Source organism: Cervus elaphus, chromosome 19 (genome assembly GCF_910594005.1).
Source record: "Cervus elaphus chromosome 19, mCerEla1.1, whole genome shotgun sequence".
NCBI lineage: Eukaryota > Metazoa > Chordata > Mammalia > Artiodactyla > Cervidae > Cervus > Cervus elaphus.
In genome coordinates this window covers 57392401-57407966 of record NC_057833.1, presented here as the reverse complement: position 1 = coordinate 57407966, position 15566 = coordinate 57392401, and the positions used below count along the sequence as shown (strand labels likewise).

Below are 15566 nucleotides of genomic sequence, written 5' to 3'. Positions count from 1 at the left end.
TGTTTGCTTGTTGATCTTTTTTCCTATAGCCTAAACCCTAACTAATTCAGCTATCAACCAACCAGAGAGGTGAGTTTATTTAGAGGACACTGAGTTGACTTTGAGGGAGGTATAGGTATGGATTGTCCAGGAGTCAGTATGGATGTGCAATGATACATCAGTCAGGAGAAACCATGGTAGGTAGGGACAACTGAGTGGATTAAAGCAAAAATAATTCACGATGAAAGTGATAGAACAACTGAGATGTCCTTCAGTTGGTGAAGGATAATTAACTGGAGTACATCTAGAAAATGGAATATCATTTGACACTAATAGGAAATGAACCATGAAGTCATGAAAAGACATGGAAAAACCTTAAATGAGTATTACTAAGTGAAAGAAGCTGATGTGAAAAGGCTATATACTATATGAATCCAACTATATAGTAATCTGGAAAAATAAGAAGCCTCCAACATTATGGAGATGGGGAGAAGATCATGGATACCAGGGCTGGCGGAGGAGAATGGATAAGAAGATTATATAGGAAAGTTAATGTACCCTTATGACAGAAAGCAAAGAAGAACTGAAGAGCCTCTTGATGAAAATGAAAGAGAAGAGTGAAAAAGTTGGCTTAAAACTCAACATTTGGAAAACTAAGATCATGGCATCTGGTCCCATCACTTCATGGCAAATAGATGGGGAAACAGTGGAAATAGTAACAAACTTTATTTTCTTGGGCTCCAAAATCACTGCAGATGGTGACTGCAGCCATGAAATTAAAAGACACTTGCTCCTTGGAAGAAAAGTTATGACCAACCTAGATAGCATATTAAAAAAGCAGAGACATTACTTTTCCAACAAAGGTCCATGTAGTCAAAGCTATGGTTTTTCCAGTTGTCATGTATGGATGCGAGAGTTGAACTATAAAGAAAGCTGAGCACTGAAGAATTGATGCTTTTGAACTGTGGTGTTGGAGAAGACTCTTGAGAGTCCCTTGGACTGCAAGGAGATCCAACCAGTCCATCCTAAAGGAGATCAGTCCTGGGTGTTCATTGGAGGGACTGATGCTGAAGCTGAAACTCCAATACTTTGGCCACCTGATGCAAAGAACTGACTCATTTGAAAAGACCCTGATGCTGGGAAAGATTGAAGGGAGGAGGAGAAGGGGATGACAGAGGATGAGATGGTTAGATGGCATCACTGACACAATGGACATGAGTTTGAGTTAATTCTGAGAGTTGGTGACTGGGAAGCCTGGCATGCTGCAGTCCATGGGGTCACAAAGAGTCGGACATGACTGAGTGACTGAACTGAAGGCAGCGAAAATAGTTTGTATACTATAATGATGGATACGTCATTACATGTTTGTCTAAACTAATAGAAAGTATACTAAGAATGAACCTTAAGGTAAACTATGGACTTTGGGTGATTATGTATCAAGGTAGGCTCATCAACTGTAACAAAAGTGCCACTCTAGTAGAGGATGTTAATGGGGGAAGCCATGCATGTGTGGGGACAGGAGGTACTTGGGAAATCTCTGTGCCTCTCAATTTTGCTGTCGACTTAAAACTGTTCTAGGAAAGTCTTGAAAAGCTCCAATGTTCATTTAGATTCAGTGATTTTTATATGTAAAATACACCTCAATAAATCTGTTTATAAAAACAAACAAAAAGTATCAAAGAAAGAAAATGATGAATAACAAGATTCATATACTGAAGAATCACAGTCATTTAGCACTGCAGATAATCTAAGAGGTCATGGGGTCTATTTGCCTTCTCTATAACTGAATACATCCTACAAAATGTGAAGTACGTTTCCAGGCACTCACTTCTTCTACAGGAAAGTCACTATCTCACAAAGGTGCACATCACTTTGTATAGAGATCAAACATGAGTGATTTCTTCCTTAGATGGATCTGAAATCCAACTAACCCTAGTCTCCCGTCAGTGGTTTAAGTGTTATTCTTGCAAGTGACCAAAAAAAAAAAAAAAAAAAGTTTAATCCTCCTACTATGTAACATTCCTTTAACTCTTAGTTTGTCATGTTTTCCTTTAGTCTTTCTGTTTTCAGATGAACTCCCTCAGGGTTTTTAACTTGTCTCTTACCTCTCATGACATCCAGGCCCATTGCCATCTGGATCACTCTGTAATGAATGTTCTTCAGTTTGTTAATGTTCTTTAAATGTGCCCAGAATTGAATGTGCTACTCTAGGTATGCCCTGATGAGGACAGAGAAGAAAAGCAACATTCACTGCCCTTGTTTTGGGCACTGTACATCTTGTAATAGGGCACATGATCAAATTATTTTTTTCTTATATTTTTTTTTCTGATAGGCCTGCTTTATTATCTGAAAACAATTACTCTTCCATCTCTTCTGAGATGGCATGAACGTGGGAGAATCTAGAAGCAGGGAAACAGAAAAGATTTGTGTAATAATCTAATGATGAGATGATATACAAGAGACACAAGACATTGTTTAGAGAAAAAATAGTAGGCATAGTAATGAATTAGATGTGAATAGTAAAAAAAAAAAAAAAAAAAGGAGGGAGGAGGCAACCACACTGAAATAACTACTAGTTTAAAGCAAGGGATTTAGGAAGGAAGAGTCTGGGAAGGAGCTATTAGAAAGAAGCGAAGAAAGGGCTTCATTGATGGCTCAGTGGTAAAGAATTCACCTGTCAATGCAGGAAACGTGGGTTCAAGCCCTGACTCAGAAAGATCCCACATGTCATGGTGGAACAACTAAGCCTGTGCACCACAGCTATTGAGCCTGTGCTCTAGAGCCCGGCAGCTGCAACTACTGAAGCCTGCGTGCCTTAGAGCCCATTTGTAGTAGAAAGAGAAACCATTGCAATGAGAAGCCTGGGCACCACAACTAGAAAGTAGCCCCCGCTTGCTACAACTAGAGAAAAGCTCACACAACAATGAAGACCCAGCCTAGACAAAAATAAATAAATAAATTTTAAAAACTAATTTCAAAAGGAAAGAGGTGAAGAAGATTCTTTCAGTTCTGCTGAAAAGTTCACAGCTAGCTTTGCTTTTCATGATGGAGAAAGGAGGAAAATAAGCTACTTTGGAAATAGATCTTGTTCGGATGCAAAATGGGACAGGGAGAGGAATGCTTGCTCTTATGCACAACAGTACATAGAACCACGATGGGAGAAGAACAGATGGTTTGGTGGTTAAGATAAGCACTTAAAGTGAGGCTGTTCTTATCCTAAACTTATTCCAAACACCCAAGTTTCTTGAATCTGCAATATGACATTGGAAATATCACAATCAGGAAGCTTTCAGACGCGATTTCTGGCACTTCCTGAGGCAGTTGTATTCTCCAAGGACTGTTTTAATTAAGGCTCAGGAGATGAGTTCTCACTGCTGGTGGCTGTTGTGGTTTGAGCCCACACCTTCACCAAACAGATAAATTCATGCAGGTAATTGAGCCAAAACCCTTTATTATCAAGTCCCCGAGATTTATGGCTGTTTTTATCACCAAGCCTGTAAAGCTCCAGGAATTGTGCTTGAAAAAGCAAGGGCTTATCCTCCATGAAGTAAAGAAACTAAAGAAAGCATTTATGTTACAGAAGACTGACTAGTAGTACACAATAAAATACATTTAGCTTCAATGCCAGCTCTTTTAATAACGGATGACTTTGGGCAAGTTATTTGATCTTCTGAACTCTAGCTTTATGATTTGTTCATAAATGCATGCATTCTTGCAGTCATTACTTCCAAATTAATTAAGTGCCTACTATGTTCTGCACAGATACTTACATAGTCTCTGCTCCAAGGAGTTTATATTTAGTGGGAAGAAGCCCGGTGGATTTCAGTTTTCTAGCCATTCGCTTTAAAATGATACTGTGTACAAAGTACTATACTAAACATTTTATACAGTATTTGCTTATTTTGCACAAAAGTTTTATGAGGATATTTGTATCTCCAATTACAAATGGGGCAACTGAGAATTAAAAAGTTTAAATAATTCACCCAGTTAATGATTTAAATCAAGTATTTCTAATCCTGGTGCTTTTGTTCCCAACCTCCATACCACAGTACTCATATCTGCCCACGTGCTGCTATGGGGGATGAGAGAGGACCATGGGAAACACTAAGGGGTTCCCACCACAGGCCATAACCCAAAGCATAGTAAAATATTTAGTTCATAGGGTTTGGAAGAGGCTTTTATTTCCACAGAGGTTCAGGTGAAAGGACAGCATGATTTTAAAATGGACACAAAGCAGGTCAAGTCTTAAAATCAATCAGCATGTGAGGATGCTACTGAACAATCTGACAATGCAAGGAAGAATAGTGGATGTGGAACCTTTGGTCCTGGTTCTCAGGAGTGGGAGGCAAGTGTGGGGAGTTGGGGAGGGGAGGGAGAAGAAGAGTGGGAATCCATCCTTCCATATAGTCACCTACCAAGGCAAGAGGGCCATGAGATGTGGAAAAAGCAGACTTATAGACTAGGTTTAAAATCAGTGCAGACTAATGATGCGATCCATCCCAGGAGGAAATAACACAGACCACAGCCAACATATTACCTGTGGAATGCAATGGATCTTAAAAGGGCTTATCTGATTAATTTTGTCTTAGAAAGTATAAAAAGAGTGGGTTTCTCCTAGTTATTTGTCACCAGAACATATTCACAGTTTCACTAACTTAAAATGCTTCTTGCCACCACTGCATCTCCCTTATCCCCCTGTATTCCCCACCTGCCAACAGTTTTTACACAGATTTGATGAATTTGCTTCCCAATTTTACAGCACTGAGGTCTTCTCTGTACCCAGCAGTACTGCATGGAGTTCACTGATAATCTCCCACGACCAGGCGCTTCTCTTTTAAATGGGCTGCCTCTCTCCCCGTTCTGCTTTCATTTTTAGTACCATGTAATCAGTCTTCAGCTTTTTAACTTGACTCTGAGTGGGCTCAAATTTTTTATTGGTAACAGCTTATGCTTCTGCCCTTGAGCCCTAGTAGCAAAAGAACTACATACATTTTAATAAAGTATCTTGCCATTCTGCCCTGTCATTTGCATACATGTCTGTGTGCATGTGTATGCACATGTATGTGCATACAAATACATATTGTATGTGATACACACACACACACACACACACACAATTCTTCCAAAAGGAACAAAGAACCAGAGGAGGAGGTGCAATGACAAGAGATGAAAGAAATTGAGGTTGGAACAGAAGCTAAATATGGGAAAATGTATAATAGAGGATAATTTGTCAGTCACTAAAAAAGAGAGTACTGTGACTTAGGGACATTTTGTGCTACCAAGCATTAGAAGAGGTGGATACCTCGAGATGACAATTTCTTATTCCTATCATTTCTCAGAATTTGTTGTGATGTGGAGCAGCGATTATGGGTTCGCAGGCATCATAACATCAGGAGTTTTCAGGATTTCTCTCTCAAACCAGAAACCATCCTCACTGTGACCCTAAAGAGATGCCAAGGAATATACAAGTTTGCAGAGAACAGCTTGAAATTCTCTGTGTAACATTCTTTGAACAAGTGTGTGTGTGTGTGTGTGTGTGTGTGTGTGTGTGTGTGTATGCACACATGCGTGCATGTGTGTGGTCAGGCGGGCGGTGGTAAACCCAGCAACATGGTCTTTTTCTATTGTTCATCTTCAAAAGACTTTTTGGTCTCAGTTTCAGAGTATGGGAATTCACTTGAAAGATACTTATTAAGCATCTATTAAGAGCAGAGCCTTAAAAGCCAGTTTCATCTCCATATTTGGAATTGGCAGCTGCTTCTCTTCCCAGAAGACAGTCCCATAAAGATGAGGCTATACAAATCCACTGCTCTGGGTTCTAGCTCTAGCTCCAACGAATGCTAAGCTCCATGATTTCTGAAATGTCACCACTCTCTGGATGTGGCTCCTCATTTATAAAATGAGGGTGATCTCTAAGACTCATTGCAGCTTTAACATTCTATGATATTATGCCAATTTTATGACTTCAAAAAAACAATTAGATACTTTTTTTATTTCCACAGCACTACATCCTATGGGCTGACAGTCGCCTGCCATGGATGAAATTACTTTTTAATAACTATGTATTTGGTGCTCATTTTAAATTTTTAAAGTATCCCCTTCAGGGCATAAACACATTTCTATATCTAGCTATTTAACTGTGAGGGAGGAAAAGGCTTAAACTCGTAATTTTGCATTCTAATTTTGTAGGTTGGACTTTTAGTCTGGGTGTGAAGTCTGGGCAGTAAGAGCTACATTTGAGAGCTGGGCTCCTTGAGCAGAGCGCAAAGGGGCTTAGGGACAGGAAGAGGAAGAAAGGCAATGTGCCCCACTTATAGAAACTAGGAGTGGGCTCTGAGAAGGAATTTAACATCTTCCTTACCTTGGCTGCTTTTTTTTCTCATCTTTCACATCTCACCCTTTTTCTGAATAGATCTCTGTAATTTTTCCACAAAAAAATCCTCTTTTAAAAATACAAGAATTACACAAAGGGTAAAGTATTCTTTAGTATAATAGACACAATGCATGCAAACTAAAGGAACTATTAACCTAGATTCATTTTAAAGTGTTTAAAATGGTAACAAATACTGGAGAGGCTGACAGTAAAAGGTACTCACGTAATTTGGTCACACTGTAAAACGTACAAATCTTTGGATAAGGAACTGAGATTTCAAAATCAAAACAGACATTCCTGATAATACTAGCCAAGAAAGTCTCATCACCAAATATTTATTAAGCACTTGCTTTATACCAAAACTTTAAATTGGTCAAAAAAACAACAATTGAAATTTATCTATAGTATACAAAAATTAGAACCAATATAAACATCCAAGCATAGGAGATTGATCTATTATGGCTTATCAATTCATTCAAATATTATAAAGCCACTGAATCTTAAGACACATAAGCCACTTAACATTAAAACATGGTGGTGGTTTAGTCACTAAGTTATGTCTGACTCTTGCAAGCCCATGGACTGTAGTCCACCAGGCTGCTCTGTCCATGGGATTTCCCAGGCAAGAGTACTGGAGTGGTTTGCCACTTCCTTCTCCAGGGGATCTTCCCAACCCAGGGATCAAACCCACTTGTCCTGCATTGTAGGCGGATTCTTTACCAACTGAGCCATAGAACCAGGAAAGCCATATGTTTAGGCTATCATGTTAAACAGAAAAGCAAATCAGAAAATGGTTTGTACATTAGTATCTCAAACTATGTAAAATATCATTCATATGGTCAGCAATTTGAAAGAAATATGAAAAAGTGAAATGAGTTTTTATTAAAGTGATGATATTGTGTGTGATCCTTTTGAAGATGGTGTTAAATGATGATATTACAGTACCTTTGTCCAGCAACAAAAAGGGGCTGCATTCCCTAATGACACCTTGTGTGACTGTGATAGCATTTAGCTATAGGAGAGACTTCTTAAGGTTCATGGTGATTCCAATTCCACAATGTGGCCGCCTGAGGTCTGACCATTTATGCCGCCAACTACATAGAAGATTATATAACCTTTTGGAAACTTTCACAGCTCTAATTCTTTCTCTAGGGGAATACTGGAAAGTGGCTCCTTTGCAGATTTCACAAATTTTCATTTTCCAACTTTCCCCCTCAGTCTCTTCTAATGAATTTTCTTTAAAAAAAAAAAAAAAACCCTTCTGGAAGTTTCACGCTGTAGTACTACCTGTGGGTATGATTCCCCATGTGAGGATGTCAAATTTAATTATATTTTGCTCTGTTACTTAATGACTCAACTAGGCTCACAAGTCCAAGATCATAACCTCCCTACTAGGCTGCCAAGTTAGCTATTTCAAGGAACAACTATTTGTGGTACCCAACCATAATTATTTTAAACCATGCCCAGAAAATAATAAAACTAGTAATGCTCACTTAATTATACCCTTCTTCTGTGGACACTCAAGCATTTTACAAGATTCTTTCACTCAGTCACACGTATAACATAAGTAAGAAACAGGTGAGCAATATTAAAACATATTTCTAAGGGCTTCTTTAACAAAAAAAGACTCATCCTCAATCACCTCCTTTTCCTATAAGAAATTTTCAGTGCACTGAGCAGATTCCAATGATATCTGACAAAAGAATATGGAATCCAGAACTAGATAAAATAAATATTTTTTTAAGGCAATCAAAGAGGATATATTTTTCCGGGTCCAAAAATGTTCTTTTCTTCTGAAAATCTTTGGAGCCTGTACACTTTCTAGTTCTTCATTGATCACTTTGGTCTATAAAGTGCCAATAGACATGTAACCAGTAAACAACATATAACAAAAATGTCGAGATCTGAGGAAAAGCCTTATCAACTCTATGGAAGTCAAAAGGCACACAGGAAAAGGCAGACATATCCTTCATGAGGGTCACACACCATCAGCCCCTCTGGCTTGAAGCAACACTGATCAGAGAATGATGCTCTGTGAGAGTGCTGCCACCCCTAGAATGAACTTCTGAGTGACTCCTGTCTTTTCTGTTCACCATTGTCTCTCAGCACCTGGGACAGCATATCTTGCCTATAATAAGTGCTTAGTATCAATCCATACTTGTTAAATAAATGAATCTACACTGCTTTTGATTTACTGATCAGAAACAAGTTTTCCCCACTTGTAACTGAAACTGTGCAATAAATAGATTTTGATAGTAATTTGAATAAAAAAGTGAAAGTCGCTCAGTCATGTGCAACTCTTTGCAACCCCATGGACTATACAGTCCATGGAATTCTCCAGGCCAGAACACTGGAGTGGGTAACCATTCCCTTCTCCAGAGGATCTTCCTGACCCAGGGATCAAACCAGGTCCTCTGCATTACAGGAAGATTCTTTACCAGCTGAGCTAGCAGGAAAGCCCAAAATGAGACCTTGTCACCTGAACAGGGACTTGAACCCTAGGCCCTCAGATTAAAAATCTGATGTTCTACCACATGAGCTATCCAGGCTCCCTAAGCCAGCTGTAAAGAGTATTTTGGGGAAATTTGTGATACAAATGACACCTCTGTAGCTTCACTTGCACTGCTATTCACATAAGTAGAACTCTTTCATCTTTCTGGCCTCAATTTAACCACTCCTTGGAGTGGTCTTACCAGATCACCCAATCTAAAGACCCATCCCTCCAGGCATAATTTCATTGTAGCATTAATCAGAATATGCATTTATATAGTGCTTTGGGGTTAACAGTTACTTCCCTCTTTTGTCTCCAAGCTCTATGTTCATTTTCTTCATCACCATAAATTAGCACAGTACCAGATTCATATCAGATGCTTAAATGAGTGCATATAACATATATTCAAAGTCCAGGTTTACCTTGTTTAAATTGTGTCTGAAAATACATTTTTAGACCCAAGTTTGTCTCTTAGAATAGAATTTTCCTGTCTCTTCAACTTCTCCTTTTTCCTTTTCCCTCTTCTCATCATATTAGTCACTCTGTCATGTCCCACTGTTTGCGATTCTATGGACTGTAGCCCGCCAGGCTCCTCTGCCCATGGGATTTTCTAGGCAAGAATGCTAGAGTGCGTTGCCGTTTCCTTCTCAGGGGATCTTTCCAACCCAGGGATCGAAACGGTCTCCTGCATTGCAGGCAGATCCTTTATCACCTGAGCCACCAGGGAAGGCTTTTCCTCTCCTCTCTCTCCTCTTATTTCTATTATCATTTCACCACCCTCCTTCCTCTTCTGTTCTCTCTTCCCTGCCACCCTATTTATGAATTTTATGAATGACAGCTCACATATGGAAGATATGTTCCCACTTACTATTAGGTAATGAAAAACAAAAGTGAGAGTTGACTCATATTTTAAAGGGTCATAACTTTCAATCACGTAATTTTGCCAAGCATACCAACAGCTGTGATTTTAAGTCATCAAAATTCAGTCATGCTGGTACTGCTTCAAAATAGACTGAAGATAAAGCATTCTACTAATTCATATTAACCATATACAAAGATGTATCTAACTAAACACATGCTATATATTTGTACATAGGGAGCACAAGCTGTTTTTGTTTTGTTTTGTTTGGAAAAACTAGTCTAAGCCAGACGTAAAATGCAAAATATAGATGTGCAAGGTAAGTAAACTGTGTTAGTCATTCAGTTGTGTCCAACTCTTTGTGAGCGCACGTACTGGGTGGGGCCTGCCAGGCTTCTCTAGCCATGGAAGTCTCCAGGCAAGAATACAGAAATGGACTGTCATTCACTATCCCAACAGATCTTCCTGAACCAGAAATCAAACTTGGGTCTCCTGCAAAACAGGCAGATTCTTTTCCATCTAAGTCACCAGAGAAGCCCCAAAGTAAGCCAAGTTCAGTTCAGTCACTCAGTTGTGTACAATTCTTTGTAATCTGGTGGACTGCAGCATGCCAGGCTTTTCTGTCCATCAACAACTTCCTGAGTTTGCTCAAACTCATGTCCACTGAATCGGTGATACCATCCAACCATCTCATTCTCTATCGTCCCCTTCTCCTCCTGCCTTCAATCATGCCCAGCATCAGGGTCTCTTGCAATGAGTCAGTTCTTCGCATCAGGTGACCAAAGTATTGGAGTTTCAGCTTCAACATCAGTCCTTCCAATGAATATTCAGGATTGATTTCCTTTAGTATTGATCTCCTTGCAGTCCAAGAGACTCTCAAGAGTCTTCTCCAAAACTACAGTTCTAAAGCATCAATTCTTTGGTGCTCAGCTTTCTTTATAGTCCAAATCTCACATGCATACATGACTACTGGAAAAACCATAGCTTTGACTAGACAGACCTTTGTGGGCAACGTAATGTCTCTGCTTTTTAAAATGCTGTCTAGGTTGGTCATAGCTCTTCTTCCAATGAGCAATGGTCTTTTAATTTTATGGTTTCAGTCACCATCTCCAGTGATTTTGGAGCCCAAGAAAATAAAATCTGTTACTGTTTTCATGTTTCCCCATCTATTTGCCATGATGTGATGGGACCGGATGCCATGATCTTAGTCTTCTGTACGCTGAGTTTTAAGCTAACTTTTTCACTCTCCTCTTTCACTCTCATCAGGAGGCTCTTGAGTTGCTCTTTGCTTTTTGCCATAAAGTTGGTGTCATCTGCATATTTTAGGTTATTGATATTTCTGCTGGCAATCTTGATTCCAGCTTGAGCTTCATCCAGCCCAGAATTTCACATGATGTACTCTGCATTTAAGTTAAATAATCAACGTGACATTATAGAGCCTTTCCCAATTTGGAACCAGTTCATTGTTCCATGTCCAGTTTTAACTGTTGCTTCTTGACCTGCATACAGATTTCTCAGGAGGCAGGTCAGGTGGTTTGGTATTCCCATCTCTTGAAGAATTTTCCACAATTTCTTGTGATCTGCACAGTCAAAGGTTTTGGTGTAGTCAATCAAGCAGAAGTTTTTCTGGAACTCTCTTGCTTTTTCTATTATTGAAAGGATGTTGGATTCATCTCTGGTTCCTCTGCCTTTTCTAAATCCAGTTTAAACATCTGGAAGTTCACGGTTCATGAGCTATTGAAGCCCTGCTTGGAGAATTTTGAGGATTACTTTTCTAGTTTGTGAGATGAATGCAATTGTGCAGTAGTTTGAACATTCTTTGGCATTGCCTTTCTTTGGGATTGGAATGAAAACCAACCTTTTCCAGTCCTGTGGCCACTTCTGAGTTTTCCAAATTTGCTGGCATATTGATTGCAGCACTTTCAAAGCATCATCTTTTAGGATTTGAAATAACTCAGCTGAAATTCCATCACTTCCATAGCTTTGTTCGTAGTGACGCTTCCTAAGGCCCACTTGACTTCACACTCCAGGATGTCTGGCTCTAGGTAACTGATCACACCATCATGATTATCTGGGTCATGAAGATCTTTTTTGTACAGTTCTTCTGTGTATTCTTGCCACTACTTCTTAATATCTTTGCTTCTGTTAGGTCCATGCCATTTCTGTCCTTTATTGTGCCCGTCTTTTCATGAAATGTTCGCTTGGTTTCTCTAATTTTCTTGAAGAGATCTCTTGTCTTTCCCATTCTATTGTTTTCCTCTATTTCTTTGCATTGATCACTGAGGAAGGCTTTCTTATCTCTCCTTGCTCTTCTTTGGAACTCTGCATTCAGATGGCTATAGCTTTCCTTTTCTCCTTTGCCTTTAGCTTCTCTTCTTTTCTCAGCTATTTGTAAGGCCTCCTCAGACAACCATTTGCCTTTTTTTTTGGCGATGGTCTTGGTCACTGCCTCCTGTACAATGTCATGAATCTCCATCCATAGTTCTTCAGGCACTCTGTCTATCAGATCTAATCCCTTGAATCTGTTTGTCACTTCTACTGCATAATCGTAAAGGATTTGATTTAGGTCATATCTGAATGGTCTAGTGATTTACCCTACTTTCTTCAATTTAAGTCTGAATTTTGCAATAAGGAGTTTTTGATCAGAGGCACATTCAGCCCCTGGTCTTGTTTTTGCTGATTTATAGAGCTTCTCCATCTTCGGCTACAAAGAATATCATCAATCTGATTTCGGTGATGTCCATTTGTAGAGTTGTCTCTTGTTTTGTTTGTTAGAGGGTGCTTGCTATTCCAGTGCATTCTCTTGGCAAAACTCTGTTAGCCTTTGCCCTGCTTCATTTTGTACTCCAAGGCCAAACTTGCCTGTTACTCCAGGTATCTCTTGACTTCCTATTTTTGCATTTTAGTTCCATATAATGAAAAGGACATCTTTTTTGGTGTTAGTTTTATTAGGTCTTGTAGGTCATCATAGAACTGTTCAACTTCAGCTTCTTCGGATTAGTGGTTGGGGCATAGACTTGCCTTACTGTGATACTGAATGGTTTGCCTTGGAAACAAACTGAGATCATTCTGTCATTTTTGTGACTGCACCTAAGTATTGCATTTTGGAGTCTTTCATTGACTATGAGGACTACCCCATTTCTTCTTCAAACGGATTTTTGCCCAAAGTAGTGGATATAATGGTCATCTGAATTAAATTTGCCCATCCCAGTCCATTTCATTTCACTGTTTCCTAAAATGTTGAAGTTCACTCTTGCCATCTCCTTTTTGACCACTTCCAATTTCCTTGATTCATGGACCTAACATTCCAGGTTCCTATGCAATATTGTTCTTGAGAGCATCGGACACTACTTCCATCACCAGTCACATCCAGAACTGGGTGTTATTTTCACTTTGGCTCCGTCTTTTCATTCTTTCTGCAGTTATTTCTCCACTCTTCTGCAGTAGCACATTGGGCACCTACCGATCTGAGGAGTTCATCTTTCAGAGTCATATTTTTGCCTTTTCATACTGTTCAGAGAATTTTCATACTGTTCAGAGAGTTTTCATACTCTTCAGAGCTCTGACAAAATGTGCTCCACTGGAGAAGGGAATGGCTAACCACTTCTTGCCTTGAGAACCCCATGAAAATGGTAAGAAAAGCCTGCCTTCAAAAGGAAGAAAACATTATTCCTGCTGGTTTCTCTAAATTTCATTTGTTTGCTTTTATAATCCTTTTTATTTCATATGAGCGAGAAGACATCCTCTCATAAAGCCTCCTGTGACAATTGTTCAGTTGCTAAATTGTGTCCTATGCTGTGACCCCATGAACTGCAGCACACCAGGCTTCCATGTCCTTCCCTATCTCCCAGAGTTTGCTCAAATTCATGTCCATTGAGTTGGTGATGCCATCCAACCATCTTATCCTCTGTTGCCCCCTTCTTCTTCTGCCCTCAGTCTTTTCCAGCATCAGGGTCTTTTCCAGTAGGTCAGCTCTTCATATCAGGTGGCCAAATATTGGAGTTCAGCATCAGCATCAGTCCTTCCAATGAATATTCAGCATTGATTCACTTTAGCATTGACTGATTTGATCTCCTGGCTCTCCAAGGGACTCTCAAGTGTCTCCTCCAGCACCACAATTTGAAAGCATCAAATCGTTGGTGCTCAGTCTTCTTTATGGTCCAACTCTCACAACTGTACATGAATACTGGAAAAACCATAGCTTTGACTATACAGACCTCTGTCAGCAAAGTAATGTCTCTGCTCTTTAATACCCTATCTAGGTTGGTCACAGCTTTTCTTCCAAGGAGCAAATGTCTTTTAATTTCATGGCTGCAGTCAACGTCTGCAGTGATTTTGGAGCCCAAGAACATAAGATCGGCCATTTTTTCACTTTTTCCCCATTTATTTGTGATTGTATGCCATGATCTTCATTTTTCGAATGTTGAGTTTTAAGCTAGCTTTTGCACTCTCCTCTTTCACCCTCATCAAGAGACTCTTTCGTTCCTCTTTGCTTTCGTCCATTAGAGTGGTGTTATCTGCATATCTGAGTTTGTTGGTATTTTTCCTGACAGTCTTGATTCCAGCCTGTGATTCATCCAGCCCATCATTTTGCATGAGGTATTCTGCATATAAATTAAATAAGTGGATAACAATATACAGCCTTGATATACTCCCTTCCCAATTTTGAACCAATCTGTTTTCCCATGTCCTATTCTAACTGTTCTTCTGGACCTACATACAGTTTTCTCAGGAGACAGGTAAGGTGGTCTGATATTCCCATCTGTTTAAGAATTTTCCACATTTTGTTGTGTTCCACACAATCAAAGGTTTTAGCATAGTCAATGAATCAGAAGTAGATGTTTTTCTGGAATTCCTTTGCTTTCTCTATGATTCTGTGACAGTTCAGTTCAGTTGCTCGGTCGTGTCCGACTCTTTGTGACCCCATGAATCACAGCATGCCAGGCCTCTCTGTCCATCACCAACTCCTGGAGTCTACCCAAACCCATGCCCATTGAGTTGGTGATGCCATCCAGCCATTTCATCCTCTGTCGTCCCCTTCTCCTCCTGCTCCCAATCCCTCCCAGCATCAGGGTCTTTTCCAATGAGTCAACTCTTTGCATGAGGTGGCCAAAGTATTGGAGTTTCAGCTTTAGTGTCAGTCCTTCCAATGAACACCCAGGACTTATCTCCTTTAGGATGGACTGGTTGGATCTCCTTGCAGTCCAAGGGACTCTCAAGGGTCTTCTCCAACACCACAGTTCAAAAGCATCAATTTTTCAGCACTCAGCTTTCTTCACAGTCCAACTCTCACATCCATACATGACCACTGGAAAAACCATAGCCTGACTAGACAGACCTTTGTTGACAAAGTAATGTCTCTGCTTTTTAATATGCTATCTAGGTTGGTCATAACTTTCCTTCCAAGGAGTAAGCATCTTTTAATTTCATGGCTGAAGTCACCATCTGCAGTGAATTTGGAGCCCAAAAAAATAAAGTCTGATACTGTTTCCACTGTTTCCCCATCTATTTCCCATGAAGTGATGGGACCAGATGCCATGATCTTAATTTTCTGAATTTTAAGCTTTAAGACAACTTTTTCACTGTCCTCTTTTACTTTCATCAGAGGCTTTTTAGTTCCTCTTCACTTTCTGCCATAAGGGTGGTGTCATCTGCATATCTGAGGTTATTGATATTTCTCCCAGCAATCTTGACTCCAGCTTGTGCTTCATCCAGCCCAGCGTTTCTCATGATGTACTCTGCATATAAGTTAAATAAGCAGGGTGACAATATACAGCCTTGACATACTTCTTTTCCTATTTGGAACCAGTCTGTTGTTCCATGTCCAGTTCTAACTGTTGCTTCCTGACTTGCATACAGATTTC

The 15566-nt window shown here is 39.7% G+C and overlaps 1 protein-coding gene and 1 non-coding gene across 6 annotated transcripts in view; both read right to left on the bottom strand.

Moving 5' to 3' along the window:
- Window positions 1-15566, bottom strand: part of LOC122675803 (limbic system associated membrane protein) — a 681792-nt gene that overhangs the window by 431232 nt on the left and 234994 nt on the right. The gene's annotated exons all lie outside the window — the stretch shown is intronic.
- Window positions 8829-8901, bottom strand: TRNAK-UUU. The gene has a single exon. It is a non-coding gene; the product is annotated as a tRNA-Lys (tRNA).